At 36.1% G+C, this 26,818-nt stretch overlaps 1 protein-coding gene across 6 annotated transcripts in view; it reads right to left on the minus strand.

The window, feature by feature from the left end:
• LOC136042247 (syndetin-like) overlaps positions 1-20,914 on the minus strand; it is a 146,725-nt gene extending 125,811 nt beyond the window's left edge. For 2 of the 6 annotated variants that reach the window (XM_065727191.1, XM_065727186.1), the window contains exon 1: positions 10,607-10,745. The gene's annotated coding sequence lies outside the window, so the exon portion shown is untranslated. The other 4 variants (XM_065727189.1, XM_065727187.1, XM_065727188.1 and 1 more) reach the window with 4 other exon arrangements.
• Positions 20,915-26,818: the final 5,904 nt, after the last annotated feature.

Below are 26,818 nucleotides of genomic sequence, written 5' to 3' on the forward strand. Positions count from 1 at the left end.
GCAGAGAGCTTCTTCCCACCAGGTTTCATTACAATCCCTCCACTCTAGGAGTTTTCCAAGATTTCCAGTTTCCCCCTCCAACTCCCCCAATGCTACCAGATCCGGTCAGGATTTAAAATAAGAGCTCTAACACACAAGGTCCTTCTAAATATCAAATTTAATTAAGATCCGATAGCCCGTTCGTAAGTTTAAAATACATCATTTTTTCGAATTTTTCAGAATTAACCGTCATTCCACTCCTCCCAGATGGTCAAATCAGGGAAGTAGCTATTTCTAATTTAATCTGGTTGGGTCCCTGATGCGCCTGCCAACTTTCAGCGATCGCTATATTGATCACATATCTAGTTTCGGATTTTCTTCATTCGAACCTGAAACCAATCGAACTCTAAGCAATAATCGTACCCCTATACCACAAGCTATACTTAAGAAGAACAATCATTTAATTTATGGGCAGATAAAATTCTTCTCAACTATATTGTTCGCTCACTCCACCCCCACCCCCTCAGATGGTCGAATCAGGGAAGAGAATATTTCTAGTTTAATCTAGTCTGGTTCCTGATATGCATGCCAAGTTTATCGTCCTAGCTTATCTGAAAGTGCACAAACTAGCGAATCCCCCCAACTCCCCCAATGGGAGTGGATCCGGTCCGGTTATGTCAATAATGTATCTAGGACATATGCTAATTCTTCCCACCAAGTTTCATCCCGATCTCTACAGTAAGCGTTTTCCAAGATTTCCGGGTTCCCCCTCCAACTCCCCCCAATATCACCAGATCCGGTCAAGATTTAAAATCAGAGCTCTGAGACACGAGGTCCTTCTAAATATCAAGTTTCATTAAGATCTGATCACCCATTTGTAAGCTAAAAATATATCATTTTTATAGTTTTTCCAAATTAACCCCACCCCCACCCCAACTCCCTCAAAGAGAGCCAATCTGGTCTTGTTATGTCAATCACGTATCTATGATTTGTGGTTATTCTCCCCACCAAACATCATCATGATGTCTCCACTCTAAGCGTTTTCCAAGATTTCCGGTGTCCTCCTCCAACTCACCCCAATGCCACCAGATCAAGTCAGAATTAAAAAAATAAGATCTCTGAGACACGAGGTCATTCTAAATATTAAATTTCATTAAGATCCAATCACCTATTCGTAAGCTAAAAATAGCTCATTTTTTAATTTTCAAAATTAGCCCCCTCCCCCCCCCCAACTCCTTCAAAGAGAGCGGATCCGGTCCGTTTATGTCAATCAAACAGTTCGTGGTGATCGAAACTCTAAAAATTAGAGTTTTGATACCAATAGTTACATCAAAAGAATCGTATTTTAATGTTGATTTTAAAAAATATAAGTTTTATGAACTTTAGTCTTACCCATCAAAAGTTACGAGCCAGAAAAAATTTGTCTTATTTTAGAAAATAGAGGGAAAACCCCCTAAAAGTCACAGAATATTTACGAAAATCACACCATCAGATTAAGAGTATCAGAAAACCCTTTTGTAGAAGTTTCAAGCTTCTATCAACAAAAACGTGGAATTTTGTATTTTTTTTTGCCAGAAAACAGATCAAGGATGCGTGTTTATTTGTTTTTTTTTTCCAGGGGTGATCCCCAGGAGTATAGTCCCAGTTTTCATAGAATGTCGCAAGAGGGCTCATTTTGACGGAAATTGAAAGTTCTAGCGCCCTTTTTAAGTGACCTAAAAATTGGAGGGCACCTAGACCCCCTCCCACGCACATTTTTCCCCCAGAGTCACCGGATCAAAATTTTGAGATAGCCGTTCTGTTCAGCTTATGTCGAAAACCTATTAACTATGTCTTTTGGGATGACTTAATCCCCCCCAGTCCCCGGGGGAGGGGCTGCAAGTTACAAACTTTGATTATTCTTTACATATAGTAATTGTTAATTATGAAGTGTACAGACGTTTTCATGGGGACTTTTTAACTTTCGGGTGGGGTAGGGTCGCGGGGAGGAGGTTACGAGGGACGATCTTGCCGTGGAGGAATTCTTCATGAGGGAAGAGAATTTCCACAAAGAGGGCGCAGGATTTTCTAGCATTATTTTAAAAAAACAATGAGTAAATAAATATTTTTTTTCAACTGGATGTAATGAGTAGTATTAAAACTTATAACGAACATAAAATGTTACGTATATAAGGGGGTACGTCTCCTCCACAATACTTTGCTCTTTACTCTAAAAAATTTTCATTTATTTCAACTATTTATTCTAAGGCCTTTGTGATTCAGGGGTCATTCTTCAAGATTTGGGACAAAAATTCAAGCTTTAGCGTAAAGAACGAGGTATTGACGAGGGGGCGAACCCCTTCATATACGCAATAAAAATACACAAATATAGAAGTTCGTTACGCAAGTTGATTTGTAGGGTAAGCATGTTTATTACTAACAAAAACGTTCGTAAGATAAATCAAGTTGCATTTTTATGCAACCAAAAATTGGAGGACAACTAGACCTCCTCGTTCACCCCTTTTTTTATCAAAACCGTCCGATCAGAACTATGAAAAAGCCATTTAGCCAAAAAAAAATACGTAAATTTCGTTTTAACTATTCATGTGCGTGAGCCAAAATTAAAACGTGCATTAATTAAAAAACGTTCAGAAATTAAATAAAAAGCAAGTTTTTTAACTGCAAGTAAGGAGCGACATTAGAAACTAAAAAGAAATAGAAATTATTCCGTATATTAAAGGGGTTGACCCCTCCTCAACGTCTCGCTCTTTACGCTAAAGTTTTTCTATTGTTTTAAAATGTAAAGTTGTGAGAAAGAGTCAAACTTTAGCTTAAAGAGCGAGACGTTGAGGAGGGGTCAACCCGTTTTATATACGGAATAATTTCCGTTCGTTTCTGTTCGTTTCCCACCAAGTTTCAACCTGATGTCTCCGCTCTAGGCGTTTTCCAAAATTTCAGGTTTTCCCCTCCAACTCCCCCCAATGCCACCGGATCCATTCAGGATTTAAAATAAGAGCTCTGAGACACGATATCATTTTAAATATCAAATTTCATTAAAATCAGATCACCCGTTCGTAAGTTAAAAATACGTCACTTTTTCTAATTTTTCAAAATTAACCATTCCCCCCCCCCCCAGATGGTCGAGTCGGGAAAACGACATTTGTAATTTATTCTGGTCGGGTTCCTGATACGCCTGCCAAACTTCATTGTCCTAGCTTATCTGGAAGTGCTCAAACTAGCAAAACCGGGACCAACAGACCGACCAACAGAAATTGCAATTGCTATGTCAGTTGTTAAATACCAAGTGCCATTAAAAATGATAAAAAGTACTATTTTGGCAAAAACGGGTACTTGGTGGGAAGCTTTAAGCATAAAAGAGGTCTTAGTGACAATTATTCAAGAACTCCAGAGCCGGTTAAAAAAAAAGAGTGCAAGCTATAGACAACTTCTGAGAACAGACATTTAAATCAGAATAAAAAAGGAGCTTAAAATCTAAAAGAGCTTAGTCTCCAGTGAGGATCTATCACAAAAACGAAAATATAAATATTTAAACAATTTAAAAATAGAAAAAAGGCATGTAATCCCATTTTTAAGCTCATTTCAAAATAAATGTGGGATGGCTTGGAAAACTTGTTTCTTAAAAAGAAACCCTATTTTTAAATCAGGGGATGAAAAAAGCTTGAACAGCACCTAACAAGTCAGATTTCATTTCTGAAACAGAAACTAGGAGCCAATATGAGAGTACAACTGGAAACAGAAGATTGCAAATCGGAAAATTCTGGAAGACAAAGAGAAATTTAGATTAGACAGAGAAACAAGAGCTAAGAGCTCATATGGCACTTGTGACGAGGCGAGAAGAGCTAAGAGCCAAGAGATCATATGGTATGAGCTCTAACAAAATTCTATGAATCAATAGATTGATTTAAAAAGGAAAATAAGAGGCTTAATGCCGGTCAGGATTCAAAATAAGAGCTCTGAGTCACGATGTCCTTCTAAATATCAAAATTCATTAAGATCCGATCACCCACTCGTAAGTTATAAATACCTAATTTTTTCTAATTTTTCCTCTCCCTTTAGCCCCAGATGGTCGAATCTGGGAAAACCACTTTATCAAGTCAAATTATGCAGCTCCCTGACACGCCTACCAATTTTAATCGTCCTAGCACGTCCAGAAGCACCGAACTCGCCAAATCACTGAACCCCTCCCCCGGACTCCCCCAAAGAGAGCGAATCCAGTACGATTCTGTCAATCACGTATCAAGGACATTTGTTTATTCTATCCACCAAGCTTCATACCGATTCCTACACTCCAAGTGTTTTTCCATGATTTCTCCCGCCAAATCCCCACAATGTCAAAAGATCTGGTTGGGATTTGAAATAACAGCTCTGAGACATGAATTCCTTCTAAAAATCAAATTTCATTAAGATCCGATGATCTATTCGTCAGATAAATATACCCCAATTTTCACATTTTCCAAGAATTCCGGTTTCCCCCTCCAACTCCCCCCAATGTCACAGGATCTGGTAGGAATTTAAAATTAGAACTTTAAAGCACAAGATCCTTCTAAATATCAAATTTCATTAAGATCTGATCACCCTTTCGTAAGTTACAAATACCTCAATTTTCAAAATTACCCCCCCCCCCCCACAATTCCACCAAAGAGAGCAAATCCGGTCCGGTTATGTCAGTCACGTATCTTAGACAGGTTTCTATTCTTCCCATCCAGTTTTATCCTGATCTCACCGCTTTAAGTATTTTCTAAGATTTCCGGTACCCCCAACTGCCCCCCCAATTACGCTTAATCCGGTTGAGATTTGAAATAAGAGATCTGAGTTACAAGGTCTTTCTAAATCTGAAGTTTCATGAAGATCTGATCACTCCTTCGTAAGTTAGAAATACGTCATTTTTTCTTATTTTTCAGAATTAGCCCCCCCCCCCCAATAGAGCGGATCCGTTCCAATTATGTAAATCTCGTATGTAAGACTTCTGCTCTTATTTTTCCCACCAAGTTTCATCCCGATCCCTCCAATCTAAGCGTTTTCCATGATTTTAGGTTCCCTGCCCCAAACTTCCCCCAATGTCACCAGATCTGGTCAGGATTTAAAACAAGAGCTTTGAGGCACGATATCCTTCTAAATATCAAATTTCATTGAGATCCGATCAGCCGTTCGTAAGTTAAAAATACCTCATTTTTTCTAATTTTTCAGAATTACCCCCCCCCCAACTACCCCAAAGAGAGCGGATCCGTTCCGGTTATGTCAATCATGTATCTAGGACTTGTGCTTAATATTCCCATCAAGTTTCATCCCAATCCCTCCACTCTAAGTTTTTTTCCTAGTTTTAGGTTTCCCCCTCCCCCCCCCCCAATGTCACCAGATCTGGTCGGGATTTAAAATAAGAGCTCTAAGACACCATATCCTTCTAAATATCAAATTTCATTGAGATCCGATCATCCGTTCATAAGTTAAAAATACCTCATTTTTTAATTTTTCAGATTTTAATTTTTAGTAGTAAATATTTACATAATACCATTAGTAGCATAGGGACAAGGTTAACATATTAATTGATACCATTTTTATGTTCTTTCTAAATATAAATTTTTACACTCCCAAATCTAATTTGAAGCCCTTAAATAGACCCTAAATTGATACGTATTTTTTTTCACACAAAACATGTTAAGAAAAGTGGTTAAAAGCGTACAAAACGATAATAAATCAATTATTTCCTAGTCATATAACCAACAAACATTAATTCATTACAGTCATATTCAATAAACTAAACAAGCAATTAATCTTTTAGTACTGCCATTTAATCTTCATAAGGAAATGGTGATATTTGAAGAGCAATTGTATTTTTAGTGCTAATTTAATCTGTTTTCAGTTGTCTTTATAGAAGAAAATCAATCTGTAATTTTTGCACACTTTTACTGCTTGCTGGCATCATTCTGTTCATTTGCAAAATTTAGGCCTACTGCTCAAAAAATACCCCCTTCCATACACAGAAAAGATTAAATATCAGTACAAAATACTTTTTAATATTAATGTTTATTGAATTTGACTGTAATAAATCAATGCCTGTTGATTATAGGACTAAGAAATAAATACTTTACAATTATTTAGAATGTTTTTAGCCACTTATGTTAGTCCATTTCTTATTCAGAAAATAAGGAGTTAGATTTCACTTTTGGGTCTGATAAGTGAAACAATTATTATGCTGAGAAATTTATGTATCATATATTAGATATATTATATATGAGGATTAGAATTATTAAATACCAGAAATTTGTTCAGTGAAACAAATATAAGAATCAAATAGTGTAGCCTACGCAAGAAGTTTCATCACAAGGGACTAAGAAGCTTGATAAACAAAGAATAAATTCTTCTGCTTGTTTCTTGTTAGAAATGAGATGAAATATTACAAAACAAACACAAAACACATCTATACAAAGCAGTAGTATAGTACTGTGTAAGTCTTCAAGGTATTATGTCAAATGAGATCCTGACAAAACTAAAAATTCTTTCTATTTGAAAATCTTACATATAACATAGGTTGGCATGTTTTAAATAACATCTTGTCAAAGGTCTATTAATACAATTACCTCTGGAAAACAAAAAAAAATCATTTGCTATTCTGGTAAAAGTGCACTGACTTCCCTAATTCACATTTAAGTTTCCAAAGTTTATTTCATGCCTTTAACCCTTATTAGGTTAGTTTAAGGTGTTTTATTTTTTTAAGATTTCTATATTTTTACAAAAATTATTGTAGATTAGAAGCATGCACAAAAAAATAATCACAAGACCACAAAATTATTAGGCTTTCGTTTAAATCTTAAGGCTATACTACAAATAATATTGGTGAAGTTGTACTGTGTGACCACTTCTGAATCATGTTAATAAAATTAAAGTAGTACCATTAAAAAATTTTATTTCATGCTCTTTTCATATACCATGGTTGCTTTCCTCAGAATATTAATTCACCACTTCTAATGGTCTTGGGTATAGCCTTAAAGAGGCCTAAATATCTGGTATCATTCCAGACGAGGGGCTCATCAGAAAGAAATATGAAGGTATACATTTTTCTATTATCTTGCATCACTTGAAGCTTTGTATTTCTTTCTTACTATGTTTCTTAACCTGTCAGAAGCATTAAGCCTATCTAATTACAGAAAACTTTAAGATCTGATGAATATCAAATACTATGCTATTTAAAAATTACATAAAGTTGCATAATAGTGGCTTTCCAAAAGGAGACACAGATTACTAGAACTAAGACAGAGAAATTTTTCAATTGCCTATTTTTCACTCATTTTAATAGTTAAAATAATGTTTTTGACAATTTATACCTGCCCAACTCTATGCAGCCCTAGTCTATAAACAAAACCGATATAAAATAAAAATGTACAATTAGATTCATTATTTTATGCTCCTTTTCAAAATAGTGGTCATTAATTTTGACAATGTAGCCCACTGCCCCACAAACAACCCTGATGAAAGCATAGAGAGCCCTCAATATATATTTGTTTGTTGTTCTTGTTCTTTCTATTGGTTGATTTACTGTGAAATCATTTACACAGTGTAGATTTGAGACATCCAGTCTAGCCTGAATGACTGTGCTGAATGTTGGAACATAAAAAAAAACTATTTTAAATGAGTCAAATTTGTGAATAACAATAGAAGGAAACAAAATAATCTGCTTAATACAAATAAGCTGCATATTAAACTATAAAGTAATAAATTCTCTGTGTTGGTGTTTGTTTTTTAAGTTTAATTGCCTACACATCCTAAGGCTATATATGGGACCACCAGGGGGACTTGGGGTAAAGTGTAATAACAAAACTTTACCCATAAAAATGTGATAAAACTGGTATTCAACAAATGCCTCTCTTTTTTGTTCTAGCACACCTTTTCTGTAGAGTTACTGTTCTAGAAATGTTTCATACATGACAAGAAACACAGGCAATTCCAAGGGGCTAGGGGGACCCTGGCCCACCAAGATTTTGTCTGGCACCTTCTTATCTTTTTTTAGAATAAATTTGTCAATCTGGTCAATTACTGGGGCCTTTGTCACATTGGGCTTCCCCCTAGATTTTACTTTAGATCCACTCCTGACAAGAAATATTTTATAAGAAAAAGCATATTTCTTTATTTCTATTCCTACCATATTTCTATTCTATACCATATTTTTATTTGTTATTTCTATTCCTACCATATCTAATTGTTACACAGTTGGTGTCTACCTCAAACAAGTAAAATGAAGTTAAAATATTAAGTTTTTTCAGCCTTATGGTGACAACATGATCCTGAAACATCATTTTGATAGCCTAAAGAAGTTAGGATTTTAAATTTCTCCACTTTGTTATTACAAGATGAAGATTTTTGCCTCCCAGTTGGCTTTTGTAGCAATACAGACAGATTCTTTTGATAAATCTAAATTTTATTAGATACTTTTATGAAGTATGCATCATCAGTAAAATCTAATAAAGACCACACTAACTAACTGACACTTTGTATAAACTTGTTTGCAAAAAGAAAGTTTTATCAATTAAAACTTATCAATACCTCAACTATTAAAGGTGAGTTTAAAAAATTACTTTTGTCCCAATGCAAGCAGAGATCAATCACAAATCTGCCACTAAATTGGGGAGAGGGGAGGCATGCACCCCATTCCTAGCACCTCCACCTGGATCTGCCACTATATTTTTCTAGTGTTTTCTTTTAGTTTATACATATATATATCTTGAGCATATAGCAATGAATCTAAGGGTAGGCTACTGCTTACTTTAGTTTTATTACCATGTTTCCCTAAAAAATTTTGATGCACAAGAGCTTTTTCATGCACCATTAAATTTGGTAAGAACCCCCAGTGTCTAATCTTGGCTATACTCTGATTAAAATGTGTCTGTATTATACATAGGCAGCACAGTCCCAATCTTGGACAATATGTGTAGGCTATAGGGTTAGATAGTTGTGATTGGCTGATGACCACAACTAGACCAGTTGGGCTTTTCTGACTATGATCATGGAAAACATCAGGTTATTTGACATTTGAATTTAAAAAAAGGTTCCCTCTACACCCTAGCCTCCTTATATACAATTATTCCTTTCATAGTCTTATAACTCTCTTAGATTCAACCTAGCCAAGGTTAACTGTGTCTATGATAGAATATGTTCCTCTAGCTTTAAGTTAGACTTTAAATCTAGTGCTTTGGTAATTGTTTAGTTTCATTATAAGCTGTCTGAACTGGAAACTATGCTACAAAGCAGCATAGTTTCCTTAGAAATACTAATTACAGAAATGTATTCATTTCTGGTTGACCCTCCTCCTCTATGGGACAAACTAAAAATGTGTAAAGTGGGCAGGGTTTTGAAGCCAAGGTAAAAGTTGGGGTTGTACAATATGAATGAAATTATATTCTAAATACTAATTCCAGTCATCACTGTTAATTTCTTTATGGTAGTAAGTTAAAAAGACAATTAAAAAATTATCCATCTATTAATGCTAATATCCACTTTCACTTTCAAGTTTAAACTAGCCAGCTGTTTGAAGGAAACAAATGTCTGTCTTTGCTTATCCATAACAGTAGCCTACCTATAGAGCAAAGCAAATTAGTCCAGCAGGGCAATGTCTGCAACCATAATCTATGTACAGTTACATAGCAAGGTAAACTAAAAAACTTTCTAATATCAGCTTATCCAAATGGCATATCTTGCTAATGACTTGAAGTATTCAACCAAATTTGTTTCACCAAGGCTCTCCCATAGCCAAAGCATCTTTTTAAGCAAATTGAATCTCAAACAGAGAAACTGTACAATCTCCATTTCTTCAAATCAACAGAACATAAACCTAGTATTTAACTAATTGCTCTGATTCACGGGTTCACTGGCAAGTTTAAACTCAAGAGAGAAAGTGGATTTTAGAATTAATGGCTGCATGAGTTTTTTAGTTATCTTTTGACTTACTATTATGGAGAAATTACCAATGATGACTGGAAATAGTATTTAAAATATAATTTCATTCATATTGTACAACTTTTCCTTTGGCTTTACAACCCTAACCACTTCATGCATTTTTAAGCTTTTCAGCATAGTTTCCAGTTTATAAAGCATGCGATGAAACTAAGCAATTACCTTAAGATCCTATGTTGAAGATTAGACAGTATCTTCTAAGCTTAGACCCAAGGTTTAAATGTAGCCTTTGTTAGGCTCCACTGTTGTTGATTGTGAGTGTTGTATGAGGTTAAAATACTCAAGGTAATTGCAACCTGGTTAAGATATTTTGATACATTAAATAGCAAAACAATCCACTTTATAGGCAGGTTGATGATAAAGATTTTAAAATGATGTTTCTGTTAAAGAGTAGAATATGATGTTTCTAATTAAAAATAGCGGAGAGGGATCAGCAATAAGATAATTACCAAATAGAATCTAATATTCAGATGTCAAATGAGGCAGAAAACTCCTTAACCAGCTGTAAGATCAAGAAATAAAATTTCTGCATCAAAAACAACATAAAAATAATAGGAAAGAGAAAATTTAAGAAGCAACTAATATGTATAAAACAATGGCTTTCGTGGCAAAGTTCACCTATAGGCTAAAACTTCTTATAAACTTAAATCTAAAATCACTAAATATATTAAGAATGCCTTACTGAATTAAATTTTAGGTTATTCAGATGACATCTATTTTAAACTTTTTGTGTTAATTGCTGAATTTGAAGGATTAAAGCATTGTCCAAATTGGTGTAATAAGCTGCATAAGGCTATGCACGTCTTATACGTCGGATCGCGGCGATTTACGCGCCTGTCCAAATACAAGCAAGTTTAAGGCTCTTATTTACCAGTGGAAAATTCAAAATTTTAAATCATGTGAAACTTTGTATTGGACTCGGAAAATTTAATTGCTCTTTCGTTAGCTGTTGCTTCAATTGCATTACTTGCAAGGAAGGAGAGAGCAAAGAAAGAAAGGGAATCAAGAGTAGTGAAAAGGCGTAGAAAAAATAGGCTAGTCTATGGGAAAACAGCAAGAGAAAAACATAGTCTATATCATGATTAGCTTCATGGAGTTAGTGAAGCCAATGACACTGAACTATTCTTGAGGTGGACAAAAATGAGGAAGCACAGTTTGATGAACTGTTGAGTAGTCCCCGAAGCCGCGCCGAAAGTCGGCGGCCCGCCGCCGAGAATAACTCAACGGGCCGCCGCCGAAAGCAAGTCGGCACACCGGCGTGAGGTTCGGCGGCGGTGGTCCCCCGATGAATAACTGTCGCCGATTTTTATTTAGTTCTATATAGCTTATCCAAGTGAGTACAGCTGTAACTACGGACGTTCTATTGTCTGTGCCATCTGTGGGCGATTTTCAGCGATTTTACGCTGAATTTAGCGATTAGTCACTGCCAAACGTTCGATGTTAGCTCCACATCGCGTGAACAAGCTCATTTTTATACGTGATAATTACAAGGTAGTCAAAGCTTTCAAATGAATGATTTAAGCTTTTGCACTCAGCTACAATGGATCTTTTTTCTTTTCTTTGTTATTATTATATACATTCAGTATTAAAGGGTATTTGGTAATTGAACACGGATTCCAAACTCTCAATCTTATGAATAGTCCTACACTCATATTTTCTAGTCTACCACTTGCTGAGTTAAGCGTAAATCTCGCGATCTAGAAACCTCCGCTAGTTTTTGCAAAGTCATGTCGTAAGGCGAATATTGTAAATCTAGGTAGCCTATGTATAAACACTGCCTAAACACTCGGACAAGAATTATATAACTAGGTAACGATGAAAGAAAGAGAATTCAGGGCTTATAAATATTGTGAAAAACGCTAAGAATTTCTATAAACACAATATTAAAAATTCCAAAGAAAATTTAAAAAGTTACTGAAAAATGCCTTAAAAATTGCGAAAACGCTGAAAAATAGGTGGCGCGCCGGCGGCGCGCCGCCGCCAACATAAATTCTCTCCGCCGCCACCGAATGTCGATTCGGCGCGGCTTCGGGGACTACTGTTGAGGCTACTAGCAGACCACCCTCTGATGATGAAGATGGATACCAACTTCAAAAAGACCATAACTCCAGGTGAGTGGCTTTGTCTGACTTTGAGGTATATGAATTTCATTTTTAAATGTTGAATTTTATGCCTTTTCCTGTATTATTTATTACATAATATCATTTCTAGTCCTCTATTGTTTATTCATATTGTTTATGTATGTTTTCGATTATTTATAATCTCTTGATTTGTAACAAGTGCCTCTTGCACTTGTTGTGTTTCTTTTTTACCCAGAAAAACCTGTGGACCCCACTGCTAGCTCACTAGGGGAGTATTTCTCCAACCAGAAAGTTTTGTTGGGTAGCTTATAGTCTTCAACCTCTCCACACATGTGGGATGCAGTTTAAATTTTAAGATGCAGACTTTTTTTCAACTATGCTCAAATGCTGGGTCTGGGATGGTAAAGTTCCCCCTACGGGAATTTTGTGCTGCAGTTCTATTGGTACAAATTTACCTGCACTTTTGTCACATAAAATATGGCAGATATCTGAATTAATTTTGCTGATAAAAACTTTCTGCTTGATTAGGTGTTGAGGTCATTTTTTGTTTAGACTGTATTGATCGTTTTGTCTGTCTTATTTTTTGTCAATTCTTCCTTTTATTTTTTTTTCCTTAGTGTTATTACTCTGCTTAAATTGTTAGAAAAACTGCGTAATAAATAAATCATTATTATAATAATAATAATAATAATAATAATAATAATTTATTTGTAACCCACTTGAAACAGCAGAGTATAAAAACAAACACACAGAAAAAAAAATTGAGAATGCCTTTGCTACCTTTGTTAGCAAGTGGAGACATTTTCAAAGACCTATTCTTCTCAAGCCAAGTGCTGCTTGCACAACTACCTTAGAACGCAAAAAAAAAAAAAAAAATGCAACTGGCAACCAGTCTGGTGATGGCTCATGGCGAATTGAGAACATTGATCTTGCTAATTTTACAAAAAATACAAGTGGACTTTCTTCAAATCACTCAAGTCAGTATTCAATGAAACTTCGTGAACATATGTGCCAGTATTTGAACTCAGAGAAAGGAATTGTTCCATGGCAGTTTACCCATGTAAATAATAACTTTTGAACAATCTTATATTTAATTTATTGATTTTTTATTTTGCTTTTTTTGTCTGTTCTGTATTATCTTTTGTATTATCTGCAGTTTTTGCCTTTATACTTTGTGTAAAATTGCTGCTTTTAATTTTTTTATATGCATTTCTTAATTCTATGTATGTTTTATTGTCTGTATTATCTTTAGCATTACATTAGACTGTCCCGAATCTGTATTTCCTGGAGTTACATAGAACTGGTTGCCGGCTGCAATTTCTTGCGCTCTAAGGTAGTTGTGCAAGCAGCACGTAGCTTTCACAGCTAATGCTTTGTTTACAATGAGAGAAAAACTTGACAGGAATCTTGTCTCGAAGACAGGACTTCTGCTTACACGCAGAGGGAAAAGTGGGAAAAGATTCTTGTCCTTTTGGCAGAAAATTTTGTTAGCATAATTAATACCAATAGCAATAAAATGATAGCAGCAATAGCATCATTATTAATTGATGCTGCTTTTAAAGGTACTGAAGAAAAAAAAACAAGAGACAGAGAAGAAAGAAGAGATTCTGGGTCAGCCCATAAAGTTTGCATCTTGTAGTCATTTGACCATCTCATCTGCAGGGCTGCTATTGCTACAGCCAGGCCACAGCTCAACTACAGAAATTGCTGCTTCTCCTGCTTACTCCCGCCTAAACTAAAATATCGCATTTTGACACTTGACTGACTAAAAAAAGACAATTTGCTAAAATATGAGTGCCATCTAAAGGACCTTTTTTGTGAGGCTACCCAAAAAGTTTTGTTTTATAAAGAAAATTCATCAAGCTTAAGACCTAGAGACGAAGCTTATGACCTAGTGACAAAGCAAATGACCTGTTGCAGGCAGCTTTCTGGGGAACAGTAGGAAGATATCCAACCTCAAACATGACCTAAAGAATGCTTCAACATCAAGCAGAATTGGTCAAAAACGGTCTAGGTGAAAGGAATCCTTGCTGGTCGCTAAACTTTTTTTTCTAGCCAAATTCATGAACGGAATCCTTTCAAGCAGACAAGAATTCCTTTATCCAAGACGGGAATTCTCGTCCGTGTTAACGCGGTATAAACAATATAACCTAATAAACCTTTGCATGATACATTGGATATTTCTTTCTCATAAGTTTTACTTGAACAATTCTGTTGTGTTAAACATTTCAAGAATTTACCGAGTTTTTTCTTATATTACCGTGAGCTAGTAAAACCACTACATAGAACTCTCGAAAGTGGTCTATATAAGCAGTTTTTAATTGGCAGTCTAAAAACCCTTGTTTTCACTTTTGCCTTGTTCCCATACAAAAGAGGGACTTTTTAGTAATGTCATTTAGCTTCACTTTAAAAGGACTCCGGGCTTATCTAATAGAATTATAGTCTGTGCCTCCTCCTTGGAACTGCTAATTGTATTTCCAACAAAGAGCTAATCAACTTTCATAAATGGTTACCCTATTACCCCTGGAAAGAACTTTTGGCCCTTTTTGATTATGAAGTGGGCAGAATTTGAGAATTTTACAGCTTAACCAATAAAAATGGTAAAGTAAGAACAGAAAAATAAAGTTATACTTTTGCCTGCTTACCTAAAAAAGTACCTCCGTTTGGCTAAATTCAGATTTAAGCCGAGCAGCGCCCGGCAGGAGACGTACGTCTAAGTAAGTCTTTAGCATGTAAATATATTTGTAACATACAAATTATCAAATAAATTGTACAGGTGATAAGCAAAAATAGATAAACTTAGATAAGACAGAGAAAATAGTGAATGATTTGCTATACAAAATAGATGCTGGACAGTTCTCAACTTCTATTTCAGAGAACAAATCATTCAGTTGGGCAGTTCTCAACTTCTATTTTATAGAACAAATCATTCACTCCTTTTTTCTTCCTAAATCTGCATTCTCTCTGAGCATTTCCTCATTTTTGTGCTACCATTTCCCCAACATAGTAAGCCCGGTCCGCTTGCATATCCTGTATTGTTGCCAGGGCACTGCTAGCACTCGCTTCAAGATTGGTGATAGGCTCATCATTTTTCTCGTCAAAGGACTGACTGGTTTCACTAATATTTTGTTTCTTTGAGCTTCTTGGCATCATCTGATTTCGAGTGAGAGTTTGACTAGGACTGTTTTGGATGGGAGGTGGAGATTTACCCACTATACTTGGAGTCTTCTGACCTTGGGTGGTGAGATTCACTGTCTTACCCACAACACTTGGGGAATTCTGACCATGGGTGGGGGGATTTACTGTCTTACCCACTACACTTGGGGAATTCTGACCTTGGGTGAGGGGATTCAACCTCTTACCCACTGCATTTGGGGACTTCTGACTTTAAGGGGGACTTGGTCGCTCTGCTCCAAACTTAAAGAAAAAATCCAGGCAGTGTTGATGATGGTGACAAGAGAACATCTGACCAGAGTTGCCGCGTTTTCGGTCTATAGATATGTCCCTTGAGTATCTATAAATGTCACACTTAAGGCCTGTCTTAATTGATGTATTGAATTATCTTAATTGGTAGATAGCGTTAATGAGGCATGGGTTCTTGAATTAAGTAGTAAGAATTGTCCATTCAATCCCATCAGCAAAATGAATCCTTGTCGCTTTTATTTTCTTTCAAACCACCCAATCTTCTTTGTTAGTAACGAGCGAGATCTTTGATATACCACTGACAGTGAATTAAACTTAAATACTCATACTAAGAAATCTGTGGCTAGTTAAGCATAACATTTCCTTTCCCTTCCTAAAAGCCATAGGGCTTCTGTATAATGGACTTATTGGCTCCAAGCTTGAAGCTGTAATATCTATATTCTCCCCATATTAAAAAAAAAATCAACAGTTTTGAAAGAAGTGCCACCATACTCATATCCACCAGGTGGAAGCTCTTCAAGACTAGCTTAGCTAGTACTCCAAACACTTGCATAAAGAACAAATAGAAGTTAGCCCCCTCCGGAGTTTAAAAGACCACCCTTTCCGTAAAAACCTTATATACCCTCACGGGCATAAATTCCAACCCTTGCACTAAAAGCTGTGGGTGACTTTGTGAAAACATGAGCGTTGGAGGGGGTCTAGGTGCCCACCAATTTGTTTGGTCACTTAAAAAGGGTTCTAGAATTTTTTATTTTCGTTAGAATGAGCCCTCTTGCAACATTCTAGGACCACTGGGTCAATGCGATCACCCCTGGGGAAAAAAGAAAAAAAACAACAAACAAACAAATAAACACGCATCCGTGATCGTCTTGTGGCAAAAAATACAAAATTCCACATTTTTGCAGATAGGAGCTTAAAACTTCTACCTTAGGGTTCCCTGATACGTTGAATTCGATGCTATTATTTTCGTTAAGATTATATGAATTCTAAAGGGTGTTCACTCCTATTTTCTAAAATAAGGCAAATTTTCCCAGGCTGGTAAATTTTGATTAGTAAGACTAAACTTCATGAAATTTATATATTTAAAATCAGCATTACAATGCAACTCTTTTGATGTAACTATTGATATTGAAATTGAATTTTTTAGAGGGCTATTCCTTTCTGAACTTCACGCTCTTAACGCTAAAGTTTTTTACTGTTTAATAAAGTCGGATTGAGAGAAAGAGTCAAACCTTAGAGTAAAGAGCGGGGCGTTGAAAAGGGAACAGCCCCTTTTATACACGAAGTAGCTTTTTGGAGGACAGGAGGAGAATACCCAACCTCAAACATGATCTAAAGAATGCCTCAACATAAAGCAGAATTGGTCTAAAACGGTCTGGGTGAAAGGAATCCTTGCTGATCGCTAGACTTTTTTCTACCCAAATTCATGAACGAAATCCTTTCAAGTAGACCAGAATTTCTTGTCCTCGACGAGAATTCTCATCCGTTTAAACGCGGTACAAACAATATAACCTAATAAAATTTTGCATGATGCATTGAATTTTTTTTCTCATAAGATTTACTTGAGTAATCAATAATTTTATTCATTACAAAATAATTGAACTAATTTACTTTAAAAAAAGAAGCACCCGTAATCGGTTTTCTGGCAAAAAATACGAAGTTCCACATTTTTACAGATAGGAGCTTGAAACTTTTACAATAGGGTTCTCTGATAAGCTGAATGTGATGGTGTAAGTTTCGTTAAGATTTTATGACTTTTAGGTGGTGTCCCCCCCCCATTTCTGAAATAAGGTAAATTTTCTCAAGCTCGTAACTTTTGATGACAAAGACTAAATTTGATGAAACTTACATGTTTAAAATCAGCAAAAATCTGATTCTTTTGATGTATCTTTTAGTTACAAAATTCCGTTTTTTAGAGTTTCGCTTACGATTGACCGGGTCGTTCCAACGTTTCAACGTGTCTTTTAACGTTTCAGAAATTACTCCGTGTATGAAAGGGGCTGTTTCCTTCTCAACATCCCGCTCTTTATGCTAAAGTTTTTTATTGTTCAATAAAGTCAAATTGAGAGAAAGAGCTAAACTTTAACGTAAAGAGCGGGGCTTTGAGAAGGGAACAGCCCTTTTCATACACGAATGAGCTTTCTGGAGAACAGCAGGAGGTTACCCAACCTCAAACATGACCTAAAGAATGCCTCAACATCAAGCAGAATTGGTCAAAAACGGTCTTGGCGAAAGGAATCCTTGCTGGTCGCTAGACTTCTTTTCTACCCAAATTCATGAACGGAATCCTTTCAAGTGGACTAGAATTCCTTTGTCCTCGACGGCAATTCTCGTCTGTGTAAATGTGGTATAAAAAATATAACCTAATAAGCCTTTGTGAGATGCATTGAATTTTTATTTCTCATAAGTTTTACTTGAATAATTCTGTTGTCTCTCAATGTTTCAAGAATTTACCGAGTTTTTTCTTATCTTATCGTGAACCAGTAAAACCACTACATAGAACTCTGTGGTCTATATAAGTGGTTTTTAATTGGCAGTCTAATAACCCTTGGTTTCACTTTTCCCTTGTTCCCAGGCAAAAGGCGAACTTTTTAATAATGTCATTTAGCTTCACTTCAAAAGGACCCCGTGCTTATCTAATAGAATTATAGTCTGCGCCTACCCCTTGGAACTGCTAATTGTATTTCAAACACTATCATTAATGGTTACCCTATTACCCCTGGCAAGAACTTTTTGCCCTTTAATAATGAAGTAGACAGAATTTGAGAATTTCACAGCTTAACCAAATAAAAATGGTAAAGTAAGAACAGAAAAATAAATTTGCACTTTCGCCTGCTTACCTAAAAAAATTACCTCTATTTGGCTAAATTCAGATTTACGTCGAGCAGCGCCCGGAGTGAGACGTACGTCAAAGTAATTCTTTAATATGTAAATATATTTGTAACATACAAATTATGAAATAAATTGTGCAGGTGATAAGCAAAGGTAGATAAACATAGATAAGACAGAGAAAGGAGTGAATGATTTGGTACACAAAATAGAAGTTGGACAGTTCTCAACTTCTATTTCAGAGAAAAAATCATTCGGCTGGGCAGTTCTCAACTTCTATTTCATAGGACAAATCATTCACTCTTTTCTCTATCAAACAGTTCGTGGTAACGAACTGTAGTAAGGAACGACCCGGCTCAATAGTAACCGAAACTCTAAAAAATGGAATTTTGATATCAATAGTTACATCAAAAGAATCGTAATTTAACGCTGATTTTAAATATATAAGTTTCATCAAGATCAAATGTAACCATCAAAAGTTACGAGCCTGAGAAAATTTGCCTCATTTTAGAAAATAGGGTGAAACACCCCCTAAAAGTCATACAATCTTAACCAAAATCACACCATTAGATTCAGCGTATTAGAGAACCTCATTGTAGAACATTCAAGATCCTATTTACAAAAATATGGAATTTCAGATTTCTGCCAGAAGACGGATCATGGATGTGTGTGTATTTTTTTTTTTTTTTTCCAGGGGTGATCGTATCAACTGAGTAGTCCTAGACTGTAGCGAGACGGCTCATTTTAACGGAAATGAAAAGCTCTAGTGCCCTTTTTAAGTGACCAAAACAATTTCGAGGGCACCTAGGCCCCCTCCTACAATCATTTTTTCCCAAAACTCACCGGATCAAAATTCTGAGACAACCATTTTATTTACTATAGTCAAAAAATCTAATAACTATGTCTTTAGGGACAAGTTACTCCCCCGCAGTCCCCGTGGGAGGGGCTGCAAGTTACAAACTTTGACCTGTGTTTACATATAGTAATGGTTACTGGGAAGTGTACAGACGTTTTCAGAGGAACCTTTTTGGCTTAGGGGGGGGGGGAGAGTTGAGGGGGGGGGGGTTACATGGGAGGATATTTCCCTGGAGAAACTTCTCATTGGGGAAGATAATTTCAATGAAGGGGGCGCAGGATTTTCTAGCATTATTTGAAAAAACAATGAAAAAAATAAATATGAAAAGTTTTTTTCTACTGAAAGCAAGGAGCAGCAAAACGAACAAAAACTATTACGCATATGAGGGGTTTACCTACTCGTTATACCTCTTTCTTTACGCTAAAGTATTTTTAGTAATTTAAACTATTTATTCTACGGCCTTTGTGATTCAGAGGTCATTCTTAAGGAATTGGGACAAAATTTGAGCTTTAGTGTAAGGAGTGAGGCATCAACGAGGGTTGAACCCCTCAAATATGCAATAAAAACATACGAATATTGAAGTCCGTTACGTAAGTTAATTCGTAAGTTACGTATATTTTTTTTACCAATGAATACGTTTTTAAAAAATTAAAAGTTCTAGTTGCCTTTTTAAGTAATCAAAAAATTGGAGGGCAACTAGGCCTCTTCCCTCGCTCCTTTTTTCTCAAAATCTTCCGAGTAATTGCAATTAATTATTATGCAAATTTCACTTTAATTATTTATGTGCGGAGAGCCAAGATCAAAACATGCATTAATTCAAAAACGTCCAGAAATTAAATAAAAAAAAGTTTTTTTAAATGAAAGTAAGGAGCAACATTAAAACTTAAAACGAACAGAAATTATTCCGTATATAAAAGGGGCTTTTCTTCCTCAACGCCCCTGTCTTTACGCTACAGTGTTTTACTGTTTTAAAAAGTAGAGTTAAGAGAAAGAGTCAAACTTTTTTTTCATTCAAATAACAATGGTACATTTATACATGTCAAAATTGTTGTGTGTAATCCATACTTGACCAAGTCAGCCAAAGTGGCAGAGACAGGGCCACTGAGGGCAGTGGCAGAGAGTGGCAGAGGCGACCATAAACAAACATTCTAGATGCACTACAATTCTAAAGAAGATTAAGAAGCCACCGTAAAGAATTGTTATAAAGAACCCAAAGAGAATTCTCACACCTAATAGGCAGAGATTTTACAAAAGCTAGACCGTACAACGGAGTGCAGCAAGCTATGAAAAGAAAGCATCTTACAGAAGGGTCACAACTCCCGAACTTACGAATGAGTAAGTTAGCCCTGCAGCACAGCTAACGTGAAAGTGCTTTAACATGAGGCTCATCACTCAGAGTTGGAGCCACCGTGAATCCAAGATATTTGTAGGATCCAACAAAAGATAATGACACTCCAGAAAGCCAAGCCATTGGGATATATTTCAAAGGAGTTCCCCGGGAAATAAACGCCTTACACTGGGTCTTAGCCGTGTTGAACACGATATCATTGGCTAACGCAAATTCATCACATATTGAAAGTAAATGGTTAAGTGCAGCCACTGTAAGATCTAAAATAACCAGGTCATCAGCATAACTCAGGTTATTGAAGCAAAAACCACCAACGAAACAGCCAACCCCAGTTTGTGCAAATCAAAGGTTAAGATCATCCACATAAAGGCTATACAGCAATGGCGAGAGGACCCCACCTTTCCGCACACCATTCAAAACAGGGAAAGACTCACAGAAATAACCAGTCCATTTGATTTTGAAACGCTACATTTCAAACCAGTATTGAAGAGTTCCAATGATTCGACGGTCAACTCCTTTATTGTCTATTTTGTCAAGGAGCTTCCCAAGGTTCAGTCGGTCGAAAGCCTCCTTTGCATCAACGAAGCATGCAAACACAGGACTAGAAAAAAGACAAAAGTACTGCACTACAAATTTAACACACAGAACTCCGTCGAAGATCTTTCTTTGAGCCCAAATTGATAATACGATGAATCAATCTGGGGTGATATTAAAGAGTATAGACATTTTTCGAAGAGTTTTGATATGGTAGCCGCTAGAGAAATCGGTCTGTAATTGCTTAACCATGTCATATCACCGGCATTCAACTTCGGAATAGGAACCAGGCAAACCTGAGTAGGGGAATCTGGGACATAGCAGTGGTTAAGGAAACCATTGAAGAACAGTGTAAAAAAAAACAACAAATCAAGGATGGGCCATCATGCTTGGTGTGGTTTGCCGTTACTCCATCAAGTCCACCAGAGTTGCTGCCCAAAAGTCCAGACAACAACCGCGCCACAGACTCTGTCGTTATTAGCTGCTTAACAGAATCAGTCCAACGTTTGAAGAAGGACCTGTAAATAATGCATTTTGGGAATATAAAAGGTTAGGAGGGAGTGGGTGTCCACCCTCTGATCACACTGAATCCTAAAAAGGGCAGTAGAACTTCTGATTATCAATCCAATGAGCCCCCAATGACGTTTATACAATAATCCTTTCTATATAGACCTTATATGCCTCAAGAGCATAGCTTAAAACCCTTGCCTTGAGGTTTTTGTGGGGGAGGAGGGGGGATCTTGTCATTCTCCAAGACAAAACTTCAATTACGTTGAACAAAATGACCATTACAAAATTTTGAATGGATGTTTTTCGAAAATAGTGGCCGTGGGAGGGGCCGTTAGTTGCTATCTAATCACTTTCGAATATTGAAAAAGGCACTAGTCCTTTGAATTTTGAATCAAATAAGCCTTTTTAGAAGATTCTATGACAAAAGATGGCCATTACAAAATTTCTATCAGATGAATTTTGGGAAAATATGAGGTTTGGAGGGGGCTCCGAATGTCAAAAAGAGTAGCAAAACTTCTGATTAGCAATCTCACGAGCCCCTTCCAAAATGTATACAGTCATTCTTTCTATATAAGACCTTATAAACATCCAGGGTGTAACTTACCACCCTTGTCCTGAGGGCTATAGGGGGACAGGGGGAGTTGTCGTCCCAAAAGACATAATTTCCAGACTTTTCAACTGCGTTGAACAAAATGGCTATCAAAAATTTTGATTGAATGGGTTTGGGGAAATGGTAGGCTTGGGAGGAGTTAGTTCCCATCCAATCACTTTCGACTAATAAAAATAACACTAGACCTTTCAATTTCTAATCAAATAAGCCCTTTTCAAACTTTTGAGACAAAAAAGGGCCATCTTAGAATTTCTATCAGATACATGTTGGGAAAATACGAGGTATGGGGGGTTGCCAATGTCATCCTCAAAACAAGTAGTTTTTGAACCTTTCATTTACTTTGAACATAATGACTATGGGAGGTCGTTTTGGAAGGGTATCCACCCTCAGATCACTTTGAATCTTAAAAAGGGACTAGAACTTCTGATTACCAATCCAATGGGCCCCTCCGAAGCTTATACGACCAGTTTTCCGGCTGAAGCTTTTCTACGAAAGCCCTTATATGCCCCCAGGGCATAACTTAAAACCCTAGCCTTGAGGGCTGTAGGAGGGTTATCATCCTCAAATACATAATTTCTAAGCCTTTCAACTACGTTCAACAGAATCGTTATCTATAAATTTTCATTTAATGTGTTTGGGGTAATGGTGGGCATGGGAGGGGTTAATTGCCCTTCAATCACTTTTGACTATAAAAGGGGGTAGATATCCACCCTCCAACAAAAAGAGAACAGGAACTCCCGATTACAAATCCAATGAACACCCTCCGAAGTTTATACGATCACATTTTCTATATAAACCATAGATTTTCCCAAGACGTAACTTACAGCCCTTGTTCTGAGGGCCGTAAGGGGGGGGGTGTTTTCTTCAGACATAATTTACGGACCTTTCAACTACATTGAACAAAAATGGAATTTTAAAATTTGGATTGGATGCGTTTGGGGAAATGTTGGGCATGGGAGGGGTGTTATATGGCCTCCAATTGCTTTTTAATATTCAAAAGGGCACTAGCCCTTTCAATTTCCAATCGAATGAACCCTTTGCAATGTTTCTACGACAACAAATGATCATTTGAACATTTATATCAGATATATTTGGGGAAAATACGAGGTGAGGGGGGTATCCACCTACCCATCACTATGAAACTAAGAACTTCTAGAGCTTAGAACTTTCTTAGAACTTCTTACTAGTAATCCAGTTAGCCTCCTCCGAAGTTTTTACGATCACCCCTTCTATATAGATCTTATAAGCCCCCAGGGCATAACTTACAGCCCTAGCTATGATAACTTTATGGGAATTGCCACCTTCAAACACATAATTCCTGGACCTTTCAACTACGTTTAGCAGAATGGTTATCGATGGGTTTGGATAGGTTTGGGGAAATGGTGGGTGTGGTAAGGGGCTAGTTGCCCTTCAATCACTTTCAAATATTAAAAATGGCACTGACCCTTTTAATTTCTAATCGAATGTATCCTTTTCAAAGTTTCTACAACAACAAACGGTCATTTCAAAGTTTCTATCTGATACATTTTGGGAAAATACAAGGTGGGGCGGGGATATCCACCCTCTTACAAGAAAGGCTCTGAAACTTCTCGTTATAAATCCAATAAGCCCCTTGAAAAGTTTATACGATCAAACTTTCTATGTAAACCTTTCTTGCCCCTGGGGCGTAACTTATAACCATTGCCCCGGGGTTCTAGGGGTTTGTCACCTCAAAGACATAAATTTCAGGTCTTTAAACTGTGTTAAATAAAATGACTGTCTAAAAATTTTGATTGGATGTGTTTGGGGAAATGGTGGGCGTGAAAGGGGGTCTAGTACCCCCTTCCCTCCAATCGCTTTCTAATATTAAAAAGGGCTCTAGCCCTTTTAATTTCCAACCGAATTAGCCCTTTTAGAAGTTTCTATTCCATTTTTGATACAAAATGCCCTGGTCTAAACAAAAACTAAATAAATAATACATTGTGCCCACATCCCTCTTTTCTTAGGTAGCTTCATTGCACTGAATATGATAAGAAGCTTTTTGAAAGCGCTAAGAAAACATATATTAGGGGCAAGCACCCCTTTCATGTTCGTGATAATCTCTGTTCATTTGAATGCTTATGGCAAAACTTTGACATGATGGATTGCCAAAAGTAGCCAGTAGGATGTATTTTTTTATCCTGAGCCGACAAATTTCAAATCTGGATTTCTATGATATTCATTAATGTAATTGAAGCTTGTTTTACTTGTTTGATTTTATATTATTCAAAGTTTGAAAAAATCGTTTAAAATAATCTTTAATCACAATATTTTTTATTTAACTTTGGCAAAACCAAGAGTAAATGTCACGAAAAAACTGATCCAATATATCGAAATAAATATTTCAAAAGTAAAAATATCGATATATCGTTGAATCTAATTATTACCAACCACTACATAAGATTCTGTAAAGTTCTTTGGAAGGGTAGTTCAGATTATTTTATAATATTTTTATTAGCATTTCCTTCCTAAAAATTTGCTCTGACCTTCTCGATAAAACTAGATACCTATGAAAACATGCTGGATTTGCCAGCTTTGAACGCTTCTCCGTCAAACAGAGGCTATCGCCAACATAAAGCACTATATAAATAATTGCAATCCCATTTCTAAAAGGAAATCAATACAATTAAATGAAATATTCTTTTCAGCAAAAAGAAGACGATATTTTACAAATCGCAACGAGCATAAGTCAACCGAGGCTTCATCCCATCTAGTGTTACAATGGGTGAAACAATCGCAACAAATTAACTATATTTTCCCTCCGACCTGTGCAGCTTTTTTAAGGCGAAAATTCTGCAAAATTTTACAAGACTGCTGTTTAGTCAGTACATTTACTCCAAATTTTTCTGAATGGCCGGGATTAGGATTCTTACCTTTTATGCTGACTGCTCACGACTTTTTTCTCTTGTTTTTTATCTGAAGGGACCCAATGGTTTTGTCTGAAATTTCTTTCTAAGCTATTCGTTTGTAAGAAATGGTATCAAATTTAACACTCTAAAAACAAGGCTCATTTACTTCCATTGTTGGGGTAGGCCTGCTAAACTATACTTAAGATTTGATACTTTGGTAAAGTACTTAAACAGGTAGTGGTATACTTATCTAATTATTTATGTTGCCTCTGATCAGGTCGGAAATGTTTCATTGGATAGGTAAACTATAGGGAATGGTCGTTTTGAGTTTTACATATTATTTTACATATATTATTACATATTATATTATTTTTTAGCAACATTTGCATCTCAAAACTTCCCTGAGATGCATTTGGGGAAAGAAAGATTTGTGAGGGGGCTAGCTCCCCTCCTAATACTTTTGATTCTAAAAAGAGAACTAAAACTGTTTCCAATCATAAAATCTTTTTCTAGATTTTTAACAACGATCCATTCCATAAAAACCTTGCATGCCCCAGGGTCAAAGGTTACCACCTTCCCTTGGGTGACTTACCAACCATGAAGGCCTTGTTACATGTTTTTTTAGACTTTTTTTTTAACAAAATGAATACCTAAAAATTACTATTGGAAACATGCGGGGAAAAAAGAGGACTATGCTTGGAAATATAGTTAAAATATAGAATTGAAATATAGTTAAAAATGATGATAGAAATGTCATTAAAACGAAGGCTATTATTCACAATCGGGGACAAAGCAAGCTATTATTGACGCATATAGAAATAACCGCTCTATTGAGAGGAAAAGGGGCCGATCATAAACAAATATAAAATAGTCAAAACTGACCAATAGGAAGATGGGTAAGGACAGCAGGCAGACCCAGAATACTTTTCCAGAAAAAGGCTGTTTTTCTAGTATGAATAATTTCATGATTACATATATGCATAGTGGTAATGTTCCTCTAATACTCATGTAATGAATCTAAAGACACAAGAAAAATTTGCGTTTTAACGTGAAAGAATTTCATATTATATAAAAAAAACAGGGTACGAGAGATTTGGGGCGAGAGAACACAATATCAGGTGAAAAAAGACACTAAAGTTTAAGCATCATGAGCATCATTATACATTATACATAAGCATCATTATGCAGCACATGGAGGTAATTTATTGACTAGAGTTAAATATTTAAAGTTTTCTAAGGGAAATTTCAAAATGGAGTTGAAAATGACCAAATAAGGAAATCAATATAATCAACCCTTTTACCCACTATTGCATAAAAAAATGACCCGTCATTATTCAGAAAATGACAATAATCACTCTTTTGGAGAGGGGAAGGGTCTAAATATTAAAAAATCTAAAATTGTCGAATTTAACAGCTTTGAAGTTATGCACCAGGCCCAAAACAATTTTTAAACACAAGGTGGTAATATCCCTCTCACAGTCAAATCAAATTTTAAAATCAAATTTGTTTATTTGGAAATATGTGGCATTATATTAAACAAATCGGAGCGTTTACAGCCTCCGTTCAACATTAAAACTTAAAACCAACAGAAGCTATTACGTATATGAGGAAGTTCACCCCCTCGTCTTTACCTTGCTCTTTAAGTTTTAATTTTGCTCCCCATATTCAGCTGAAAAAAATTGTTTTTTATTTAATTTCTGATCGTTTATTAAATAATCCTAGAAAATCCGGTGCCTGATCATGGAGAATTCCCTTCTCCTATGAAAAGATCCTCCCACGTAGCCTTGTCCCCATTTAAAAAATGAAAATATGCGTCAGAAAATAATAGTAATACAT

This window comes from Artemia franciscana, unplaced genomic scaffold (genome assembly GCF_032884065.1).
Source record: "Artemia franciscana unplaced genomic scaffold, ASM3288406v1 PGA_scaffold_89, whole genome shotgun sequence".
Taxonomy (NCBI): domain Eukaryota; kingdom Metazoa; phylum Arthropoda; class Branchiopoda; order Anostraca; family Artemiidae; genus Artemia; species Artemia franciscana.